Source organism: Pleurodeles waltl, chromosome 11 (assembly GCF_031143425.1).
Source record: "Pleurodeles waltl isolate 20211129_DDA chromosome 11, aPleWal1.hap1.20221129, whole genome shotgun sequence".
Lineage (NCBI taxonomy): Eukaryota > Metazoa > Chordata > Amphibia > Caudata > Salamandridae > Pleurodeles > Pleurodeles waltl.
The window spans coordinates 51,625,705-51,650,513 of record NC_090450.1 but is presented as its reverse complement, the minus strand read 5'-3'; the positions used below and the strand labels follow the sequence as shown (position 1 = coordinate 51,650,513).

The following is a 24,809-nucleotide window of genomic DNA, read 5'->3' as shown; positions in this document are numbered from 1 at the left end:
TATTACATACTCCTGTGGTGAGAAACAAAAGTACAAGTACTCTCGGTAGCACTAGTGGGATTAGGGGTGCCCTTCAAGTGTACATTTAGACTCAAAGGTAACCTGGAGCTCAGTCTAGTCCTAGTGAGTTTAATAAACCAAAAACATCATGTAGTCCTAAATTATTAAAATAGGGTCAAAACTAGTAAAATGTCACTGATGTGGACTCAGGACTCCTGGAGCTGAACAGAACGGTGGTTCCACCTAATTCTAGCATCATTGCTATTTAAACGTGAAGGTTTAACAGAACAGTGGCTTTAAGTAATCCTCGCATCACTGCTATTTAAACATGACGGCAAACCATAGGTGTCAGTAACTTGCATTCCAAGTATTCCTAGAAAGCAGAGCTCAGCACAGAAACTGAACGAATGGGCGCCTCCTCATATGATTATCTGGGCACGAGGAAGAGGGAATTAAAACACTCCGAAATTTACCAGGCTCATTAAATTTTTCAGTTTGGCCTTTGTAAGAGCAGATAATCCTTAAATCTGGTTACTGAACAAATTGAATTTTCTTAGCCTTAGTCGGCCGGAAAAAGAGCTTCGAAACTCACGCACTGAATAAAGGGTGTTCAAAATGTTGCTAAAAAATTCAAGTTTAACGCCTGTGGTGCCTCGTGCCGGAGTGGTCTTGCACATCACACAGGAGACAAGGTTTGCATGAAGTGCTCTCGCATCACACACCTTGCACGAAGTAAGATTTGACGGAGTAGTCTGGCACAGAAAAAGTGGGCTCTGGCCCAGGGCCCCAGCCTTTTAGGGCACCCCCTGATAGATCTGGCTCTGTTCTGTAGAGAGTCTTACCCTGGTGCCCTTGAATAATTCTCAAACAAATTGTTTTGGATACCGTCTTCCTTTAATTTATTTTTAAAGTGGGTGATGTGTGACAATCTAATACAGACATTTTGCACTAAAATGGAATGTTTATGTTACCAGCAACATCCATAAGAAAAAGTTTATTTTATCTCAATGCGGGACCTCACTTATGAGAAATGGGAGAGTGTTACAGAGATTATTTGCAGTAATATTAGTAAACAGCTTCTGTGTTACAAAATTGAAAACAAACGATACCTGAATATTACCTCTTGACACATTTAGAGTCTGGAGGAGTGTCCTGTGAGCTGTCAGTGACCTGGCCAAAGAGGCCCAGCAGTGCTTTAAATTGGCCGGTACTGTCCGGTACTGAGTACCAGCACTTTTTTATTTTGAGAGGGAGAGAACCGGCACCTCTCAAGAAAAACGTAATAATTTAAATTGGAGAGTACCGGCACTTCTCAGAAACAAGAGTACCTGCACTTTAATTTTTCCATTCCAAGCACTGAAAGAGGGCATGAAAGAGCTGAAAATGGATCATGAATTCAACACTGTTCCGAACATGAGCCCCAAAAATATGTTTGGCCCAAGGCCCTAAAGTCAATAAGATGCCCCTGAACTTGCACCATACACTCTCCTCGCGCGAGGTAAGATTTGCACGGAGTGCTCCTGCACCACACAGATTTGCACGGCCCAGATGCCTGCCGTCTCCAGCGCAGGCTCTCGCAGCTGTCTTCAGCGGCCGAGCCCCGTCCCGGAGAGGGAGGGGATCCCCGCCCGGGTCACAGAGCCGTGTCCGACCGGGACAGGTGTCTCGCGCTGCACATTCGCGGCAAGGGCGCGCGCCGGGGGACAGGAAGTCAGCGCGGCGCTCCCATTGGCGGAGCTGTTTTGTTTCTGGGCGTGCCGCGTGCCTCGTCCGGCTGGCTCCCGGGTGAATGCGGATGTCCCCGGTGCGCCGATTCTGCACCGGGCTGCCTGGCCGCCTCCAGAGACCGCCCGCTCGAGCCTCGCTGCACCGGGGCCTCCGCTGCCCGCCCTGCGCTTCCAGACGGCGGCACTGACGAGCACAGGTGGGCGATGCGAAGGATGGGAGCTGCCGGGTGGTGTGTTGCATGGTGTCCACCTGCACCTATTGTGGAGGATCGGACCATCATGTTTTGTCTCTTGGACAGATTGGTGCATTGGTAGCCTACGTTAGTGACGTATTCCATGGCACTCCCAAAGTTCTGCATTTGAGAAGCATTTGTATAAGTAATAACTACTTGGCTGCAGTATTTGTGTCAAGGCTGACATACATTACATGACGGGGGTGGGAAGGTTCTTAAGAGGCAGTGGGCAGAGAGAGGAGGGTGTTTTGCTAGGGGCAGTTAAAGTACACACGAATCGGCATTTTCTAAGGCTTTCAAGAGAGCGTGTGTGTTTTAGTCAGTGAGGGCATGGACAATTCCCCGGTGGAATGCGACAGAACACTTCATCATACCGACTGAAAGCACCTGTACCCAACTGTTTACAACAGAATATATTTTAGGGAGGTGTAACACCCCAGACATCCCCACCTCCCCCAAGCTACGCCCCCGTTTTAGAGTGGTGTAGAACGTCCTAAATTGTTAAGAAACAATAGAGACTTATCATTTTGTTTAAGGTAATCGAGGATTTAGTTTCACATGTTTTAAGCCTTTCCACGATCTACATTGTTTGGAAATTGTCAGTGTTTATTTTTTGTTGTTGGAGGTAGCTGTCCTGTTTTACCCCTCCAGGTGGTGCTGCGATTACCGTGCACACCGTTAACCTATTGTGAGTTTCTTTCTCTCCGGAGTATTTATTTTCAAACCAAGACCAGTGCAGTAGTCGACATACAGCTCTCGAAGTAATTCAGCCTGTTAACATTTTTTTTGTCATGTAGCTTAAAATGTGTGTTATCGTGTTCCCTCGAATGCCCTCCCCTTCCATCGGTTTGCAGCTCCGAAATGCAGTATTTGGAGCACATTCAACCAATCCGCCCTGCACCTCGTTACTAGTGATTTCTTTGATCCGACCACGCTTGGTGCACGCTTCCTATGCTCAAAAGGCCCGACTGAAGATGCGCTGTCGTGCACACTGTACTCCTGTAACACTGAGGGCTCTCTCGATGCTCACAAGAACCTTTCAGGAGGCTGCCTTTCGCGTGCAGTCGTTGTTTGAGCTGCTGTCTTGCTGCGAAGGGAGGCGCCCCTGCAGAGAAGTACCAAACCCAAAGCAAACACTGGATTCCTTCACCGGAAACCGTTGTAGACCGTGTGTACATAGTGAATCAGCCCCGCAAGTTGTCATGTCTTGTAGACAAGGCAGGAAGATGTGGTGCAGAGAATATATCGTGGACTGTGTTTTGTTTTCCAGTTTTGGGTTATGTCATTGTTTAGAATATATGTTTGGTGCTTTTTTAGCAGTACTTCATTTGATCCGGTGTTTTCCGGTGCGGTGTACCGGCATTTAATTTTGAGGGCCGGCACTTAGTTTTCCGCATCAGCAAAAGACACATGGGAAAGATGGAAGATGAAAAAAGCGAGAAAGAGTCACAGAGAGAGAAAGCAGAAAGATGCAAGACTGCGGTGAAGGGGCAGGAAGTGTCTGTAAATGAATTAAAGATGACCGAGATGGCTTTAGGATTACGCGGCCTCAGTATTTGCTCGCACATTTATTTGCAGCAACCGCAGGTGTCAGAGGAGAGCTTTGGCACCTGCACGTTTTTATTTACAAATTAAGCACTGTTTTTTATATTTTGCACGACTCGTTCTAGGGTGGAGGTCTCACTCTTGACCAGGCCAGTTGCCTCCATCAACTCGAGTGCTTAGTGGTCATACCATGCGTGGGACCTTCGTCTCGTCTTGGCTCTTACTCACCAGCTGTTTGTTTGCTGGGGTTTTTGAGCCCATGTTTATGTTAGAAATCAAACCACCAGCCCTAAAAACCAAATGGTGCTGGCTCAAATACCAGAACTAGTTTGGCGTATTGCATATGACCTGTGCCCAGTTGGTAGCTGTGAGCAGGTCTCACCCGCAGAACACAGTGCCAGTTGTGGTCAGTGTAAACCCCACACCATACTACCTTTAAACCACACAAGTTTTTGTGTTCAAATACTAACAGATTAGACCTTAGACCCCCAAACCTTCACTCCTGTGGACGTTTTGGTTTTGATTTTGAGAACTAAGTTTTTGTGGTGTTTTTCACAGGCTTTAGGGACGCTGTTGTCAGATCAGGTTTAGGAACATTGGCACTCAGTGAATAATGTCATTTGACCTGCAACCAAACGGGCGATCAAAGCTATTTGCGTAGGCACCTTAGGCAACACAAGAAATCTCACTTTCCAAAAGAGGTTTCAAATAACACATTTGCTTATTCACACTTATTTTTTGGATGCACTCTACAGGCAATTTCCATGTATCATATTAGTAACTCCCAATCTCTTCAGTTTTTATTCAACAATACAAAGCATGCTCGTGTTTGGAGGCTCATACTCGCAATAGGAAATGTGAAACTACAAGCCTCAGAATGTGTAGGACGTCCAACGAAAAACTGAACAACTAAGTATCGTCCTACGTAGCCCAATCGAAAGATATACTTTTGTCCAGTACTAGAAATATATCAAAGACTTTCTAAGGCCCTTCATTGGTCGACCTGAGGGTGAGACTCATAACAATCTTTTAGACTGATAACTGTAGGTATATCAAGTGACGTTTTTGAAAGCAGATAGGCACAACATGTTGTTTTTTTGGATATTTGTGCTTCTTAGGCATGCTTTTAGTTTTAATATGTACAGCAGTTTGATAACCCACTCTGAAACTGTATTTCTAGGTATTAAATGTAAAGCTGTGCTTGCATTCTAAAAATTCTATATAAATTCAGAAGGCTTGGGTCATACCAGCAGGTGAACTATATATGTCTGTGAGAACTCAATTAATTTTGAATGCACTGTTCATTACAATTTGTACAGTTTATTCACCATTTCATTTATTAGGTGTGATTACTGTTTTAATACACTGAGCACTTATTTTCCAATCTATGTATAATATAATGTTAACATTTCATTCAAACCTTTTAAAAAAGAACATGGAAGGCTAAACACATATGTCTAAAAAGTATGGAGTTGCTTTTTTTCTTATTATTTACTGGTAAATAAAAAAAAAACAGTAGAAAAGCATTTTTCTGACGGGGAGGAATACGGAGGTTCCATTTGCTTATGCTCTCTCCTTAAAACATGGTAACATTGGCTTATATTCAATTGGCATAGTTAATTTACTTGTAAGTTTATAGTAAGTTGACACTACTGTGCCAAGGGCCTGTACATTAAATGCTACCAGTGGATCTGCTGCACAGAGTGTGCCACCCCCTTAAGTAGAACTTTTAACATGTCTCAGGCCTGCCATTGTTGCCTATGTATGCAGATTTAAATTGTCATTTCGACCTGGCAAAAATAAACATTTTACCAGGCCTATTGTTTCATATTTAATACATATAAGTCACCTCTATGATAGGCCCTGGACACCCAGATGGTGGGGTGCATTGTATTTATACAGTTGGGCATGTACTTTTAAGTTTTACATGTCCTGGTAATGAAAAACTCTTTAATTTGTTTTTAACTACTACAAGGCCTACCTCTCCTATAGGACAACAGTGAGGTTACCTTATTACATTCAATAAGCTATAAATTCCAAATGGAAACAGGTACATCATTCATGTTTGGTGACTTTGGAATTGTAGTGACAAATCCTAGCTTGTGATGAAATCAGAGTTTTTTGTTAGAATGTTAAAAATGCCACTTTCAGAAAACTGTTTTTTCCTGCCATATCCCTTGGGTGCCTGCAGCCTGTCTCTGGGTCACATGTCTGGCTGTATTTGAAAGTTGGGCTTTGTATATTATTCCTAGATAGTCATACACAAATGGGAACTGAGGTGTGCCTGGATGTACCATCACTGGTAGAATGGGAGGAAGAAGCTGGGCACAGTCCCACTTACACTTGAATAGGTTGTGTCGTTCCTCCACACAAAGGGTTGTATACACCCTGTAGTTAGTCTGGAGCCATGGCAAGGAAAGCAGGGCATCTGTGCACTTCAAAGACATTCCCACCTCAAAGGCAGAACTAGGTATAGCTATTGGACCTCAGACACCAGCTCTTCCGTACACTTCTGGACCTGTGGATACTATTTGAGGAAGAAGATCTGCTGTGTTGATGAGAGGATTGCCACTGTGCTGGACTACTGATCCGAAGGACTGCTGCCCTGCTTTGCTGATGTACTGTCCTCTTGTCTGGGTAAGAAGAACTGGACATGCATCTGTTGAACCCAGGACCCCAGAGTGACTCCACGGGCTAGGTGGCTGGCCTCCAAACTTAGCCTTAGGAAGACAAGGCTCCAACAACCTTGATCCCAGCATCTGCAATCTGCCAACTGTGAGTACACCCTACTAAGTGGTGCCACTCACCAGTATTGGGCACATGTTAGTGGGCCTGAGGTGTTCTGCCAGTCCCCGTGGATTCAGTGGAACAAACGTATCTCCTCTGCTGTGCGGTGCAACCCAGAGCAGAAGTGACACATCACCAGTGCTGCGTAGATCCACACCAACACAATGACCAGAGTCGCAGCCCCCTGCCTTATCAGAACTGCAGCTGCATGACGCATTCTCAGCACAGGGCCCCACATTCCTTGTTACCAACAGCTTCAACAACAATGGTGGACTCCGCATTGCAGCCTGCAGCAGCTCGAAACCAGTACATCGCCCGACTGCACAACACATTCTTGACGCCAGACTTCACACCACAAGACCTCATTGAGGGTTCCACAATTACGACACAGAACCTCACTTCATAGCCTCACCACATCTCAGAAGTGAGGCACCACTTGGCTACCCAACACATCTTTGATGTGGACACTCACAACATTGTGCAACCCATGATTTAAGGTACTTTTTCAGCAGGCCTAACTAGGTCCCGGTAGCTAGCCCATGCTCCATTGCGGACGGCCTGAACTTGATACTTTGTCCCAGTACAGCGCAGCCAAATATGTACAGTTGGTGCTTTGTGCTTTTTGGCGCTATTTCCACTGAAATCTTCAAACATCCATAACTCTTGTTCTACTGATTGGATTTTTGTTGTTTGGTCTTGTTTAACTTGATAAAAATAACTCTTTATTTTTGTAATATGGTGTGTGATTCCTTTTCTGTGGTTTGTTTCCCCTTATTACTGTTTGAAGTGTTGCACATATACTTTCAACATTGCCTGTAAGTTAGGACTGACTACTCTCTGACAACCTACCAGAGGTTGAGCACAGGTTAAGTTAGGGGTGGATTGTGCCTCTCCCGGACAAGGATTGTGGTTGCTGCTTAACCAGGGTTCACAGAGGACAGGAGAGTAAGTACATGATGTGTGAGAGAGTAACATGGAGGATGGAGATAAGAGGGTTTAGAAGTACAAGGGTGAGAAAAGCAACAGAGGAGAAGGAAATGTGGGTGAAGGCCCCACAGGGGGTATTAGAGAGAAAAGCAGGTGAACTAAAGCAACACAAAGTGCTGCAGAGGGGGAAGAGAAATACAAGAGGGAGATAGCTGAAAACCACAAGCACTCTCATTAAGTACTATCCGTACAAAGAAATCAGTAGTGCCTAAAAGTGAGCAGTAGAAGGACACAAGTAATAAGGCCATGCTTCAGGGAAGGGGCAGGACAAACACGATAAGTCATTTGCTTGCTTCTTATTCATTGGCTTTCCTTGTCCATCTTGTGTTTGTCCCTCCCATGAGCATAGACTCTTTGGCATCTTTTTGAGTGGCTGATTTCTATCCTTCGAACTGGTCACTTTTAGGGTTCTACTTTTTTCTTTTTGTTTCAGCATTCCACAAGAGTGCATGTATTTTCCAGCTCTCTTCCTTGTGTGTTTCTCTCACTTGCCAAATTGTCCACTGTCTATTTTAAAAAATGTGTCTACTTATTATAATTTTTGTTTAACTTTTGAGGGAACGTTGCTGGTGGACCTGCTGCCTTAAAGGAAGCAATTTCAGGCTACTTATTTTTCATTGCATATTTTACTGATATTTCTTGTAAGAGCAAAGAAAAAAAGGATCATAATATTTTAGGTATGCCTGCATAAAGATACATGCATGTACCTTCGAAATGCTGCACCAGCATCATTGTTTCTTTTGTCTGTAACTTTTAGCCATATTGCATTTTACTGATGCCGTTCATAACGGAAAAGGTCGTCAATTAGCAACTCACTGAATACCTTGAGAAACACCAGATCCTAGACCCATTCCAATTTGGAATCAGGAGCAACCACACCGGGAAACACACCAGCTGCCACTGACCATGCACGCAATCTAGGCATCATCCTGGACTCTTCTCTGCCATGACCCACAAAGTCAGCGACTTCCCATCATCATGCTTCCACACCCTTTGACTCCTTCAAAAGATCTTCAAGTGGATCCCCCCCGACAGGAGGAGGACAGTCACCCATGCATTAGTCAGTAGCAAAACAGACTACGGCAACACACTCTATGCTGGCATCACCAAGAAACTACAATCAAGAGTTCAAAGAAACCAGAATGCAGCAGCCAGGCTCATCCTGGACATCCCCTGACACTGCCACATCTCGTCCCACCTCAGAGACCTACACTGGCTCCCAGTCAACTAGCGCATTACATACAAACTTCTAATTCACACCTGCAAGGCATTACACAACAATGGACCAGCCTACCCGAACCACCGCCTCCACTTAATTCTTCCCAGCTTGCCCTCACAGCCATTCCTAATATCCAAAAAATCACAGCAGGAGGAAGGTCCTTCTCCTAGCTCGCAGCCCAGACATGGAACACGTCTCTGCTCAAACTCAGACAGACCTCATCACTGAAGCAGTTCAGGAAGGACATCAAGACCTGGCTTTTTGGTTGAGCAGCCTGCCCGCAAACAGCACCTTGAGACCCCATGAGTGATTAGCCCTGCTATAGAAATACTGATTGATTGATTGATCTCCAAAAGACATTGGCATAGCCAATAAGTCCCCAAGACGAGAACTATTTGCTTTGCCAATGCTTGTTAAATTATGCAGCATCAACTCTGAGCAGTTTAGTGGCTGAGACCTCCCATTCACAAAAAGGTGTATTACATTATAACCACATATTTACAGGCTCAGCAACTTTCTGTACATTTTCAGTGCAAATCATAACATTCTGTACTGTTTTTATTTTATTTTTATTTTTCTGCTGTCAGATGTCTGTATAAAAAAAGTGTCGATTTTCCAGGAAGTTGACTCCCAATTTTCCCCAGCAACACTTAAAGCTGTCTTTAGCCATGAGAAAACACTAAAGTATTCTCAACTTCCAGCCAGCGACCCACCTGGGGCAAAAAGTGAGTGATGGTGGGAATGTAATGGGGTGGCTAATGGCTCCCAAGTGTGTGTAGGAACATGTTTCCACTGTCACAATGCTTCAGAGTATCACCCTGTTTTATTTCATTTTTTAAACTTCTACAACTTTGATTTGGTGATGTTTAAAGAGAATCTACATAAAGTTGTGGAGTCTAAGATTCTATCCGTCCTTACACAAATCCTTCAAACAATGACCTTTATTGGTGACCTTTTTCTTTGTGTCCAGTGAATCCTTCAGCTCTTCTTGCTGCATTGGCTCCCCCTTGTTTTGTGTACAAGGTAACCCTTCCATCATGTGCACATCACACTAGCAACAAAAGTGGCACATAACACTTCAGGCCTACTATTGCGCACGTAGGGATATTGTTGTTCTTGAAAGCTCATCTGCTTAATTTTCCTGGTGCATGTGAAGTGCGCACTTTTGCACAGTCACCTTCAGAAGGATTCAGGAGGGGTGTTCACCTTTTTCTAACTTCTGTGTTTCTGTTATTGTAGTAGCTCTTATAAATCTCAGAGATAACATTGTTTACTAAGTGCAGGTTAAATTAACAGTTCCATGGTTATACCGTACATACTGGATACCATTTTAAAAGGCATATTCAATTTGCAGTGAAATTAGAAACTTTCATATTTTTGAGATATTATGTTTTTGAAACTATATTTTATTGGAAGGGCTTGGAAAATCGAAACATTTCCACTAGACTATTGGTTGAGCAGCTTAATAAGGTTCTAGATCCACGGGGTTTCCGTCTGATCTTAAGATATTCAAATATGTAATTTAGGCCCATTTTTTAATTTTACATACTTGTTGCATTAAGTTAGGGTCGTTTGCTTGTGAAGACAATGCATCAATTTCCCAGATCTGTGTTATAACCCCTGTTCTCAAGTTTTTATCCCAGTGATTAGAAGCAGCTTTCAATTCTCTGTGGTTGAAAGTACCATTTAATTGGTAAGCAATAAGTCGTTTTTAGATGTCGATTGTACAAAGAGTACCTTTGCAGTGACTAAACACTGTGCAGATATGCTTGATCTCTTTTTTATATTTACTTATTTTCCTCATGTGAAGCAGTAGTGCAGAGGTACAGAAGATCAGAAGTAAGATGGTGCCTGCTACCTGATTGACTGACCCTACTGTGTTGCTCTCTCACACGTAAGGCTGACATGTGACTGATACAGTCCCAGCCCAGCAAGACTTTGATTCTCACACGTGATTGTCACTGGTCGAACATGTAAGCAAATCCAAAGCAGCCCTTTTAAAGGCTAGCAAAGTCAGGCGACTGTCCATTCTCCACTCGTATTGACCTTTTAGGAGTGATATGGCCATGTGACTGACTGTTTATCACTCCTGCTATCCTGCCAATTTTTATGTTTCCATTTGATACATTCTACTAATCTTTTAGGAATAATGATGACTTGTAACTGCAGTGCTGCCAAGTTCCACAATGTCATGTGTGACTCTTTCAAATAGTCCGTGTGCTCTTTGTGTGAAGTGATTTTTGCTGATAAGCCTGAACTAAATGCAGATAACTCACTCAACATGGGGCCTCTGTGAGATATGGACTTACTGCCGCTCTGCATTACCAGACTTTCAGAGGCATGCTAGGGAGATGCATGCATGCACAAAATATACATTGTCATAAGCAGCACAAGCCAGACAAGAGTTCCTTAAATGCATGGATCACAAAAATGACAACTTGCAGCTTTGCATTTCAAGGTTGCTTCATTCATGGATTGATTTAGTTCTTTCTGAGCATATGAAAAATCCAACCTTCCAGAAATAAAAAGGAACACTAGGCTTGTAAAGCTTGTCTGACCTTTGATAAATCTTCTATAAATTGTGAGTAGGCGAAAACGATAGTTGAGGCTTGGTTGGAGATTTAAAAATATTAATTAAAAGTATATCATTCCTCAGTGAATACTCGTTCTGCTCTCTGGGGCTGCCATGGCTGTCTCCAAATGGGATATATAGAATTATAGATATTGACGAACCTCTCAGGGAAAACCCATTACTCTGGAAGCTCAACTCTTTCTACTTAAGATGGCAAGCAGAGTGGGAGTCGTTTATCATCATCTCTATCTACCTTTACCCCACTCCCACTCTGCTTCATCTCATGAGATGAGTTTGAAGTAGGCCCGGGCAAAATGTTATTATACTGGTGTAAGTGTAAGAAATTTGTATTGCACTTCTTATGTAAAAATTCCAAAATTATGCCACTACACCTGTCATATAACTATGTTACTGTTCAAAAATATAGTACAGGAGCATGGAAACAACACAAACAGAAGGCAAGTGGCTGTTGCTCAAGACAATTATTTGTTTTTTTTTAGTGCACTTTGGCCCTCATTATAACCTTGGCGGACGGGGGAGAAGTGGCGGTAATAATGCCAACAGGCCGGCAGAACAAAAAAAATGGAATTATGACCATTGTGGTCCGCCATGGTCATCCGCCACTTCTCCACTCCGACCGCCAGGGCGGTGACAACCCGCTGGGCTAGAGAATTCGGTCTCCAGCCCGGCGGCCGTCACCAGACCGCCGGTGGTATCAGGACCCTGCATACCACCATGGATTTCGGGTGGTTTGGAACCGCCACAAAATTCATGGCGGTAGGCACTATCAGTGCCAGGGAATTCCTTCCCTGGCACTGATAGGGGTCTCCCCCATCCCCTCTCTCCAGAGCCCTCCCCCAAAACCCACAACCCCCTACCAACCCTCCAAAGGTGGTAGGAACCCTCTCCCCACCCCGACATTGACACACACACACACACACACACCCCTATACACACACTCACACAACAGCTATACATACAGCACACATACACACAAACATGCACACATACACACAGACATACACGCACAAATTTTCCATACACACAACACACCCCGCATGCATACACGCACTCACACACCCCCTCTACACACTCACACGCACACACCCATGCACGCTCACAACACACGACACCCCCCACTCCCTCCCCTAAAGGACGATCACTTACCTGGTCCTGTGATCCTCCGGGAGGAGACGGGATCCATGGAGGCTGCTCCGCCACCAGCACCCTGTCACCAGAACACCCCCACACCGAATCATGAGACGTGGTGATGACGGGGCGGTGGAGGTGGAGCAACCTCCACTTCCCCGCCGACCGCCAGTATGGCTGCTGGCGGCTCTCTGTCCGAAAAAGGACAGAGGGCTGCCAGCAGTCATAATACGCTGCTCGGAAAATCACCTGCACTGGCGGTCTTCAGCACGGCGGTACCTCGGCGGTCTTGAAAAAAGACTGCTGAGGTTAAAATGAGGGCCTTTGTGTCCTTGTATCAAAAGTTGAAACAAGGACACCTTTTGTGCTGAAAGTTTACGCATTTTGTGCAATTACGCTCAATTTTCTAGGAATTTCATTTTATTATGTTTTCTTGCACCAAAAATTGATGCAAGAATGCATTTTGCACTGAAATATTGCACTAAAAGACAGATTTGCATTTTGCATAATTATGCATAATTTTCTGGAAATTTCATATAATTGCCCAATAGCAAGTTACGCATAATTTCACACCCCTCGTTTGAAGCACATTGCAATTGGGAGAAAATTGCCTAGGAGCTCTTACACAATGACTGTGCTTTTAACCACTTTGGAATTACAGGGGTGATCGCATGAACCTGTATTAACCTCAAAACACCTCTCAGAATATTTTGTGAAGGTGACTGTATTGTAAAAGTGGGTGCAGTAGCCTTAAGGAAGAGTTATTAATGTTATTTTTTAGGCTCTGCAAAGGCACCACTCTAAACCTACTCAGAGAGATCTGCTGGTGCGTGCAGAGCTCTAGCTGGACCAAACCTTTCATCCAGACTTGGACCTGAGCTCATCCCAGTACAAATCTGGAAGCAGTGCGGTATTCTTCTGAAGCTGTGCCCTACCTCAGCTGATTGTATCTGGAGTTCTTTGCTACTCGGTAGCTATGGCAACAGAGAGAGGAGTAAGTATTGTAACAAAGTGGACAGGTATGAAGTTGCAAGTGTTTTGGTGCTTTCTGCACTGAGTCTGGCTGTGCCCTGGTGGAGTGAAGACCTATGCCTGGAAGGTCATAACTGTATTTTAGCAGTCAGGTCTGCAAAACTGCATCTATGGATTCCCCTTAGGTCGTCATTTGATAATACAGCGCAATAATACATAAATGCGTACAGAACTTTAAACAATGCCAACACTAGTCCGAAAAAACATGATGAGGTTCCTAAATTAAATGACAAAGTGGCCTTGTTGGCCCAGTCCAGAACCATCGTCTGGCGTCACATTTTTCAGTCCACAGTCATCTGTTCACTGCTAGAACTTCAAAATGTATATAAGGCTTTGGAAATCTGCTCAGTATGGTTTACCAAAACTTCCCCATGCAAAGGAGAAAAACTTTGTAAAGTCCACAAAAGAGAACCAAAAAAGAGAAGTAGCTCAACGGATACACTGCCCTAACAGCAGTGCTTAATGTGTAAAAAATAATTAAGTGCCAGGGCCCTCGCCAAGAAGCCACCACAGCTTCCGCCACGTATTGTAACTGTTTGTGCTGCCAATGGCTGTACTTACACAACTCCTTACCATCACACTGCTACTATGTGATGATCCATACTGTTCGAGGGCCACAAGGCTTTAAGAATGGCTTGGGTGGTAGATATTAGTTGAATATTGAATTAGTAAACAACTGTGGTTCTGCTCATCTTTAAATTGCAAAAACAACACCACCATGTGCCAGCTGTCAAAAGCTGATGTTGGCAATTAAGTGCCAGTACTGAGCACCGGAAACCACCGGCTCAAATTAAGCACTGCCTAACAGAGAGAATCGGTCACCATGAGACTTTCAGTTTTTGATTTTCTTCTTTAACATGATTACCCTGTCACACTAACTGCACAGACTCCTAACCAGAGGAACCTCTTGGACCACTTCCAGGGCCAAACTGTATAGTAAGGAATGAGGTGCCACCTTGCTCTGTTCGAATTTCAAGTTCGGTCCATGTTTTTGTTGTGGACTGCGATCGATGCTTTTCACTAAAAAGAGGGCTCTTTTACACAGGGGACTTGCCAAACTCGTTTCATCGAAGTGCAGAACAAAAATGGAAAAAAACAAGATTTCATTACGTTCTTTGTGCCCGTCCCGAATGTTTGCTCGGCTGTCTGACCTTAAACGACCCATCTGTGATTATTCCCTGTCCTGATTGGGCCAGTAATTGTCAGTGGTATTTGAGGAACACGAGGAAGACATGCCTCCCTCTTGAAGCCATATTAGGGATGGGGAGCTCTCTACATATAGACATTTAGCATTGATATTGAAAGAAAACCAGTTGAAGGTGATAGTGGTTGGGAGAAACTGGCAAAGGTCTGTGGTTCGCTGTAGGCCAAGTTCAATTTGTCAAGTGTTTTTGCATCTTTATTCCATGAAAGTATTTTGGCAATATTTATATCTGAAGCTCAGGCAACATTTCCTTCAGTTCAGACACTGCCTTTTCAGACTTTGCTGCCAGTCTAAGGATAAGAGGGTGCATTTTAGATATTAAATAGTTTCTTATAAATTGTGTATGGGACTAAGACAGCTAATCGCCAAAATGCTCTCCTGTTCCACCTTGTGTAATGACGTGGAGAGGGGCTATACGGTTCTTAGCTTAAAGGTTTTAAAAGAGCCATAAATTGAACGACCATGTAATACTGCCATTAAAAATACTGGATACAAACGGAATAACAAGGGACAAAAGGGAGAAGTAGTGATTCCGGGATGGAAACTCTTTGAACAGGATGCTGAGTAGACTGGGACATGTTGAAGGTCTGAAAATAATTAAGCACAGCTAGAGTGTCCAGGGCTGGATTGGGAATGCAAAGCAGCCCTGGCAACCTTATTGGACTGGGGGTGGTGGGCGGAGGGGTGAGTGGCAGTGGCTGGGGGCATTGCAGCAATGCCGCCCCCCCTTTGAGCTTCCTGGGGAAACGCCTGATATCCGCTACAGCCAGTCCGGCCCTGAGAGCCGGTATTTGTGGTGGTGGGTGATGTGGAATGCTTAAGTTGTACCAGTGGTTCTGATTGCCAGCACTCATTGTTGTGTGCTGGGGCTACCTTTCCATCATCAGACTTTGATACAGATCAAGGGAGAATAAAGCAGAAAAGGGTGAAAGAAGGAATAAGGGAAGGATTGCAAACCAGTGATACAGGGCGAACGTAAGGACGAAAAAGAAGCTGCAAGAATGTGAAAATTAGACACTAAGGGCCACATGTACATACCTTTTGAGACGAGAAAAAAGCATTTTGGTATGTACAGACCCATTTTTGCGATTCGGTAATCTGTTTACTGAATTGCAAAAAGGGTTTGTGAGTTGCAATTAGGAAGGGGCGTTCCCTTCCTAATTGCGAGTCGTAGTCCGATGTATGATTTGCGGTCACAAAACAATCGCAGTAAGCACCAGTCTCAAATTGGTGCTCACCCATTTGAAAAAGGGAAGGGGCCCCCATGGGAGTCGTAAAACCTGATCTTTGTACATGTGACCCTAAGTATGGGGAGAAAGAGGAATGAGTCATGAGCTGAAATTAATGATTTACATGTATATGAAACCCCATCATTGGGCTGTATCAGCGGTGGGATTCTCAGAAAAACATGGGGCCCTTATACTTATTTATTTCATTATCTCTTTTTGACAAAATAAGCACTAGTGATGTGCAGGTCAGTCACTGGATATGTTTGAGGGTCATGTGTACTCAATTGCTGTTTATGTGTTGGTGGGTATTGGGGATTGTTGTCAGAGAAGAAAGTTGCCAGATTGCTTCAAAGAAACCTGCTAGCGTATAGTGCTGACTAAACAAAGTGTTTAGTTACATAGCTTGTTTCCAAGGCATTGGATCTTTCTGAGGTTGTGTGATGATGCTGGGGTTTAATAGTACTTTTTGTGTCTATTTTATGAATGTTGATACTGTAGCGGATCTGCTGCTGCCAGCAGACCGCCTTTTCTTGGGGATGTAGACAGTGAGTCATACACATTTCAGTTTGCGGTCATTGATATTTTTTGTATTTTTTTCCCTTGTATTAATTTTAATTGTAATTCACAGTCATTGTTGAAATATGTCAAGCTACAAGGTATGCAAACACAAGCACAAAATACAATAAATAGTTGTGTCATTTCCAGAGGGACGCCTCTATGACATGGCAGGCTATTCTACTCAACCAGTGCACGTCCATGATCAATTCTGGTCCTAGGAGGAACACTGACTAGTTGGATCACTGATATGGCTGAGGTGACACTGCTGCCATATTTTGAAGACCACTTTTTAATTTCTTTGTAGTCAGCAATTGCCAAAAGTAGGTGCCTGACTTTAGTCACAATACAGGTGCAATCTTGTAACAGGCAATTCCACCCATTTACATTTTTTATTTGTTTCTTTCTCATATTTACTTTGTGTAGCATGTTATTTTCCAGTGCTTTCCACTGAGGGGAAGGTTTTCCAGTTGGGAGGGGAGTTGCTGGACTCCAGTTTATTTCCTAATTTACCCCTCTGTGTAGTCTTGTTCCAGTCACACCTAGAACCACACTCCTTTAACATTGCAAGCTATTTCAACTCTAGCAGTGCACTTTTGGACAGTGGGTGAACGAAAGGCAAGCCCATCTGAGCCCGGACTCCTTTACATTCTGCACCTCTTTTTGTTATGGAGAAAGGTTCTGCTTCCATTTAGTCCATAATACATGAGCTATTGAATTTATCAATTACACCTGCGTCAGTTCCTCAGTCCTGGAAGTGTGCAGTGATCATTCCTCTCTTGGAAAAAAAACAATGTTAGGTCCCATGAAACCAGAACATTGTTGTCTAGTCTCTTTGCTACCAGTCTACACCAAGATAGTGGAAAGTCATGTGAAAAACAGCTCTTCAACTAACTGGAAACTAACAAGGTTTTACACTGGTCTCAATCAGGTTTTCCCCTCCTATAACACAGAATCCCCCCTTGCTTTCGCTACTGCAATTCTCTGCTTAATCTTATATCAAGGAGGATCTGCAGCAGTTATTCTACACAACATGAGTGCGGTCTACAATACAGTCTCCCTCAACATTCTGTAAGGAAACTTCTAGAGTGGAGCATCTGTAATGAAACTCTGCTCTGGCTAGCCACCTGTGCAAAAAGAACAGATGTTGGACAGAATGCAGAGCAAATCAAACATTCACCCCCAGTCACAAAGATCTGGGTTTATTCCATCGTTTTTTTGCTCACCACGCCACCCCAGTTTGGACCCAGCCATATGCAAATCATGTTTGGACCTGGCTTGGCAGTTCGGGCTGGACTGTTCCCATGAGGAACAGGGTCAAGACTGATTTGCATATGGCTGGGTCTAAACTGGAATGCCATGGCAAGCAAAAAAACTGATGGATTAAACCCAGATCTGTGACTGCGGGTGAATGTTTGATTTGTTCTGCATTCCGTCCATCATCTGTTGTTTTTGCATCTGGCTAGCCACCTGATCATCGATCATTTCAAGTAGCAATGAAACCTTTTCACTCCATATTCCACCCCTGTTACAAGGAGTCCCTCAAGGCTTCTCTCAGAACCCCACAATTTTTTGGCAGACATGATAGAAACTTTTCAATTTATTCTGTTTTCCTTTATGGAAAACACACAGTTGATCATCACACCCTCCCAAAATTCAAGCGAGAGAGGCTCTCAGTGGAACCTCTGTCTTACTGAGGTGGCCAAGTGGATTAGCAGCAATTGTTTGAAGCTCAATGGTTAGAGAACAGAGGTGATGGTTAAGGGGAACCATTGCAGTATTTGGCCCCTAGTTGGTGGCCAGACTCCTTGGGAGCTTTTCCTCATCCAAAGCCCCAAGTGAAAAAATTAGTAATCTGGCTGAACCTCATCTTTGATGACCAAATCAAACCACTGGCAGCCAAGTACTTTGGTAAACCATGATGTCTGAAGTACGTACTATGGTTCTTACTCCCTTTGGCTCAGGAAACTGTGGTCCAAGACCTGATAAGCTTTTTTGGACTACAATACCGTACTATATTTAGACCTCTCTCAGGTGCAGCTAAAACATCTACAAATGATTAAAAACTCAGCAGCCCATCTATTACTGAATATTCTTAGAAACTGACAGGTAAGGACAGGTCGTTAAGAACTTCAGTGGCTGCCAATTGGCAAGCGGATCCAATGTAAAGGTGTATGCTACACATACAGGGCTTTCTTTAACACCGGCCCATGCTAACTTCAGTAGCTGATAAAACCCTATGTTCCGTCAAGGCTTGTGCATTCTTGTGATCCCTTGTTGCCAGTGCTTCCACGGATTCACAAGGGAAGAATTAGTGGTAGCTCCTTTGGATATCATGCCTCTCATTTTGGGTAAAGTCTGTCTGGAGCAGTTTGTAGAAAACCACTGAAAGGATGGCTTTTTTTAAATCTAGGGCCAGATGTAGCAAATAACCAATTTGCGACTTGCAAATTGCGAGTCCATGCGACTCGCAATTTGCAACTCGCAAATTGGTATGCAGTACGGTGTCTCAGACACCGTCTGCGACTCGCTATGGGGTCGCAATGACCCACCTCATTAATATTCATGAGGTGGGTCTCTAATTGCGGCCCCATAGCGAGTCTAGGCACTCGCAAACATGGAGGCCTGCTGTCGTCAGCAGACCTCCATGTTCGTGACTGCTTTAAATAAAGCATTTTTTTTTTTTTAAGTGTAGCCCGTTTTCCTTAAAGGAAAACGAGCTGCACTTAAAAAAAAATCCGAAACCTTTAGTTTGGAAATTTGGACCACCTATTTGCGATTCTGAAATGCATATTGCGAGTCGGTACCGACTCGCAATATGCATTTCTGCATTGGGAAACGCGAATACCGAGTCGCAAACGGCAATTTTAGCCGTTTGCGACTCGCTATTTGTTTCCTGCATCTGGCCCCTTAGTCCTTTACATTTCAGTAATCCTTTCAACCAGGGTAGACCTCATGCAATAGAATCCTAGTGCTGGACTTTTCATTGGAAGCAGCCAGGCACTTCACAAATGATATAATTCAATATAAAATAGATGCGAACATATCATTGATATAAACAAGTATAAATCAGATGAACAATTGTAACAAATCTAGTCCTAAAGAAGGCCTAAAGTTTTTGAAAACTCAAAGACATCGAAGATAAGCAAGCCCTGAGTCGGTGGCCAGACTCTTCCTCTAAAGCTCAATCTCTCTCCCTTTTAACTGCTTTCCATATGATATGTGTATCGACGTCTCGTGAAAGGACCACCACTAGACATATTATTTATTATTCTGTATCATAACTACTATTGGAAAAATATTGATTGACTTTGGGATACCTAAAATAGACTCTATCGCACACCCACCGTATTAAGTGTTAGTCCTAAATCCTTCGTACATTAGTGACTGCACTATTTGTAGCACAACTTTGATACATTTCTATGATAGCACCTGTATAAGTTTAGATTTTTCACCTTAGTTAGTGAAAACAAATAATTAGGACAGTAAATAATTAATTATTAAACAGTGATTAAAGTCGGGTAATCAAGTGAGCACTTGGTAATTAACTGTACCTGTACTTCGTCACTTCACGATTTCCCCTTACATGAGTTTTTTTTAATTAATTTTTTTACAAGAAACAAGGCAGAGAATCCGCAGTAGGAGCATTCATAAAACTTTGTATAAATTAGCGTTTTTTTTTTTTTATGGATGCGATCCGCATGTGATCATGCAAGAGCGTCATATTTGCAGCATATATTGAGTACAGACTTTTAAAGTCAGAATTGCCCCTAAAGATGGAAGAATAAGCACTCCATGTCTAGAATGTGTACAAAGGGAATCCCTCTACAGGATTATTCAGCCTCCCTTTTGACTTCTGAATACATCATGTTGCAAATTATAATACTGGCATTGCCTACTACTGGGCAACTATCATTGTGTACATTCACCATGTGTATTACAAAGAAGTATGGAAACTTATCAGTATATATTTTTTGGTATTGATAATCAATCTAGTGTTTTGTATTACTCAGTGCTATATACTGCTGATGTGTGTAAGATGGGACCTGGTGACGTGCATAAACGGCATTATGGAATTTGTCAATGTACATAACTTAATAAAATTTAATAAAAACGAGTAATTTACATTAGTCGAGCTCTTACAGTAACAATTATGGAAACTGGCATTTTGTATTAATGGAACTTATTAATTAAAGTAATATTTATCAGCTGATGGGGTTACTCAGCGAGGTAAATGCATGTTACTAGTGTATGGTGTGTAACCTGCCAGTGGCAGGTTCACATTATGATGAGACTAATGCTTTAAGTGGGCAGGTACTGAGTACCTGCACTTGTTGAATATGAGAAAGAGAGTACCTGCACTTCTCAGCCCTGCTGCGATGCATTGAATGGGAGACCCCCAGCAATGTTCAGGAGCAAACAGGTACTAAGGATAGGCATACCAGGACATCTCTACTTATATTTAAAGTGCTGGATCAGGATAAATTAGCTTTTGATTCTTCTGAGGGTGACATGTTGAGTAATAGAAAACGGGGTCACTGCCGCCTCCCTAACTTGTGAAGCACTCAATGCCCGCAGGCAACCGATCTCTGTACTAGAAACAGGTATTGGCAATGCCACAAAATGGCAAAATCGTAAAAAAAATGGTTATTTTTAATTTCTGTGAAAAAATGTAAAACAGGAACGATACCTGTTTGACACATATTTGCAACTTAATAGACATTTACAATTTGATTAATTTTGTGGAGCAGATGTTTGCCTTGATGTGCATGTTTTCATTGAGCGAGTAACAATATCCTATCAATTTAAAGATCATCTCTGTTGGACCTGTGAAGACAGCTTAAAACTGTTGAGGACATTAAATTAGACCAGCAAGAATGGAAAAATGCCTCTATCCATGACTGCTGACGCTTAAACTTTTATTTTGAACATTAATTCCTATTTGGAATCTATTGTCGAAAGCAAGAACATCATTTCTTCTGGGCTTTAGCTACTGATGTAGTCTTTGTTTGTGGAAAAACGAGACAAGCCCAAATACATGCCTTGTTGTGCGTGTTCTCCATCCGTTTCCTGCGAACCCTTTGATACCTGTAACACCAGATTTTTTTCCCTTGAATGTGGTGTTGACAGGTTGCTGATGCAGTTAAGTCGCCTCGTACTACCGGTTCCACCCTTCAACTTTACATTGGTGCGAGCAGAGGTGTGTGTGAAAATAACATCACTGCTGTTTCACAACCCCCAAATTAGAACTTCAGTGAGCATTCTGCAGTTAGACGAAGGGTTGTCATTCGCAAGAAGACCCAACACACGCATTCTGATAATGTTGAAGAAGTTTTCTCCATTCCGAGGTTCCGTAGTTTTATTTCTCTATAGAAGTTTTCTCTGGTATCAACTAGGTCACTTCAGAGCAGCAGTAAAAGTAGAAAAAACTTCACTAATTAAATTGAATACATGAAATATAGGTTTTGGAGTCCAAACAACTGTGGAAACTGGTCCTAGAACTAGCATATTTGGACGCAAAAGCGTTGCAAACTTACAAAATATAATTGAATTTTGTACATTTGCACCGCTTTTGCATCAAAAAATGACGCAAATTGGGTGCAAAAAAAGTATAAATATGGGCCTTAGTTCTCTTCCCTTAACGAGGTAGACATCTAGTTTAAATCTTTGCTGAATATTTTCTTTTTCAAGACATTTCTGAATTTAAGATAATTACAGGGTACTTTGAAGAATGTTAATAATCATTGGTTTTACTTCTTAACACACTCTTTTCAATGTTCGTCAATACATACTTTTTTAATAATAGCTGACAAAATTAGCCTAAAGACATTTTTACTTACACTTTTGAAGTAGAGATATTTGATTGAATTGTCTACATACGAAAAACGGGCTTGCACTAAAGCATATGTTTTGACTAATTGTATCCACTTTTTATCCTAGGTACTTATAGAACTAGTCTGAAAGTATAAGGCAGCTTTGAGTCCTGCTTTTAATCCAATTGGATAAGGGTCAAGGCTGATATGCATGTGCCTGGGTCTGATGTGAAGTGGCATTATGGGGTGGAAAAAGACTGGGATGCAGCCCCGAGTAATTACCTGTGACTGAGATAAGCATTACCAGTGGCTGAGATTAGCATTCCACCTGTCATTTTGTGCATACTTCAGAGCGACACCCTAAGTGCAACATGTATTTCCAAATGTGGGCCCCTACTCACTTTGCAGTTGGATTCAAGCCGCACCTGCCTTAAGAGCCTCAACTAGAACGAAACTGGTCTTCGGTTGCTTGCATTAAAGTTCAGAGATGATATGGCTATGCAGTTTGGGCTGAACTGTTCGTATTGGAACAGAGAGCAGGGTCAAGGGTGATTTGCATATGGCTGGGTCTAATCTGAGATGGCACTGTGGGCAAAACTGATTGTCTAGTCATTACCAGTGTCTGAGATTAGTTCAGCCATCCCACCCATCACTTTTTTGTTTACATCAGGGTGACACCCTAAGTGTGACGGGTATGCCCACAGATGGATTCCGCACTCACTTTGCTACTGGAAGCAAGCTTCACCCAACTGAAGAGCGCCAACTAGGGTGAAAGCAGTCTTGGGTTTCTTGTATGCCTGTTCAGAGAGAACCCGCAGTTCGAACATGACTGTTCCTTTTGTAGCAAGGTCAGGACTCATTTGCATTTAGCTTAGTCTAATCTAAGGTGGCATTGTGCACAAAAAAGCGATGCACTGGGATGCGGCCCTGAGTAATTACCAGGGAATGAGATTCACTGAAGCATCTTTCTCATCACTTTTTAGTTTTCGTCGCTAATTATAAAGTGGGCACAATGGGTGGTGAAATTATAAAGTGCCATTTTCAGAACTAAATGGGTTATTGGAGAATGTGAATTGCTAAACTCTGATGAAGAAATGCTCTTTTTGTTATATTTATTGGAAACATGAAAATGATTCTTTTTTTTAAAGGGGGTGGAAATCACTTAGATACAACACAATTGGAAATTGGTCCTGGAATGAGATCATAAAAAGTTTTGTTCACTGAAGCAGAGTTCCAGTATAGCAGGATACATCTTCCAAAACGGTTGCACCAAATATCTCCATTCATAAGATATTTGCAACAGGAAAGGACATGTAAATATGAGAAGAAGTAAAAAAAGATAAGACATGAAAGAGTCACTTTCTTCATATGAGAAAATGTAATGAAATTTAAAAGCACACCATAAGAATTTCCAACTGTGTGTACCTGAATGCGAGTGAAGATATTGAGCATGTCGGCTTCATCTTTTAACTTTCCTTAAGGCTGGCTTTCCTAATTGCTGAAACACACTTTAATTTATCTGCATCCACGACAATTTCTCTAGCACTGTACTGTATTTTAGTTGATTTATGAATACTGGACCTGGACAATGTACAAATGTATTATTTTTAGTTTATGCATGAATATGTTTAGCTATGTTTATCATATTTTTCTTTTTGTTCAAGACCTTGAAAAAAACATAGACATCAAACTTCAGAAGGGTGAGGTTAATGTTGATATGTTTATAGAATGTTATTGTCCTATTATGATTTTATTATCTTGTTTTAAAGTAGGACAAGGTTGAATGTTCAGTAATAAATTATTTTAGAACCAAGAATATCAGTGTGAAATATGAGTTGAAGAGAGTGTAAATTAAATTTATTTTTTAAAATACACAAAGAACAGAAGGTGAAATTAGGAAATTAACTTTACTGCTTAAAATACATATTTTGGAATCCACTGAAAAGAAGTAAGGGACCTTGAGAAAAGACTCCAGCAAATAGAAAGAATTCAAATGTAGATATTTGCCTATGAAATGTGGTGAGATAAAGTGGGATATGGAAGTGGAAAAGAGTTAAGTGTGAACAAATACTGTGGAAGACGTGAATGTGCAGAAGGCTCAAACACTGCTGAAGTTAAGTAAGCATAAAATAACTGAGTGAATGTAACCACAACAGACACTCAAGTCACACTGTAGATGCTGTTTTCACTACATCAGTGTGCACCGACAGACAGGACTGAAAGGGACAAGTGTGAAAGGCTCAATCAATTCATCAAGTTTTCAGGTGAGGGTTTTACTAAGAACCACTATGTAATGATAAAAATGCACTTCTTATCTTGACAATCTAAAACAGTATCAGTCACTTATTTGTAAAAACAAATCACATATTTAACCTTTGTTTTTTAACTTAGATTGAATTTTTGGAACAAGTATAAATTAAATTAAGGAATTTACATGATTCATTAATTTTCTTAGTCAATAATGCTCTACATGATTTGTGCTCCCAATAAAAGTGGTTACATAAGAGGAAAAGCTTCCTATTTTAAAACTATGTAAATGAAACTATAATTTCCATATCATTTCCTGTGCTCTAAAAATAAAGACATAATATTAGAACAGGATGTAAACGTTTCCACCATTACAGTAACCAATCTGCACTTTCTCTGCAATGTGAAACATTCCCCTGAGCTCTCTAAGATGTGCACAATATTAGGTACGGAAATAGAGTTGATAAACGTTTCCTATAGTTGGAATCAAGGAGTTAAACCTAGTATCTC

The 24,809-nt window shown here is 42.2% G+C and overlaps 1 protein-coding gene across 1 annotated transcript in view; it reads left to right on the top strand.

The window, feature by feature from the left end:
• Positions 1–1,772: 1,772 nt before the first annotated feature.
• PLD1 (phospholipase D1) overlaps positions 1,773–24,809 on the top strand; it is a 370,963-nt gene continuing 347,926 nt past the window's right edge. The window contains exon 1 of the mRNA XM_069213036.1: positions 1,773–1,924. The gene's annotated coding sequence lies outside the window, so the exon portion shown is untranslated. The remainder of the gene's footprint in view (positions 1,925–24,809) is intronic.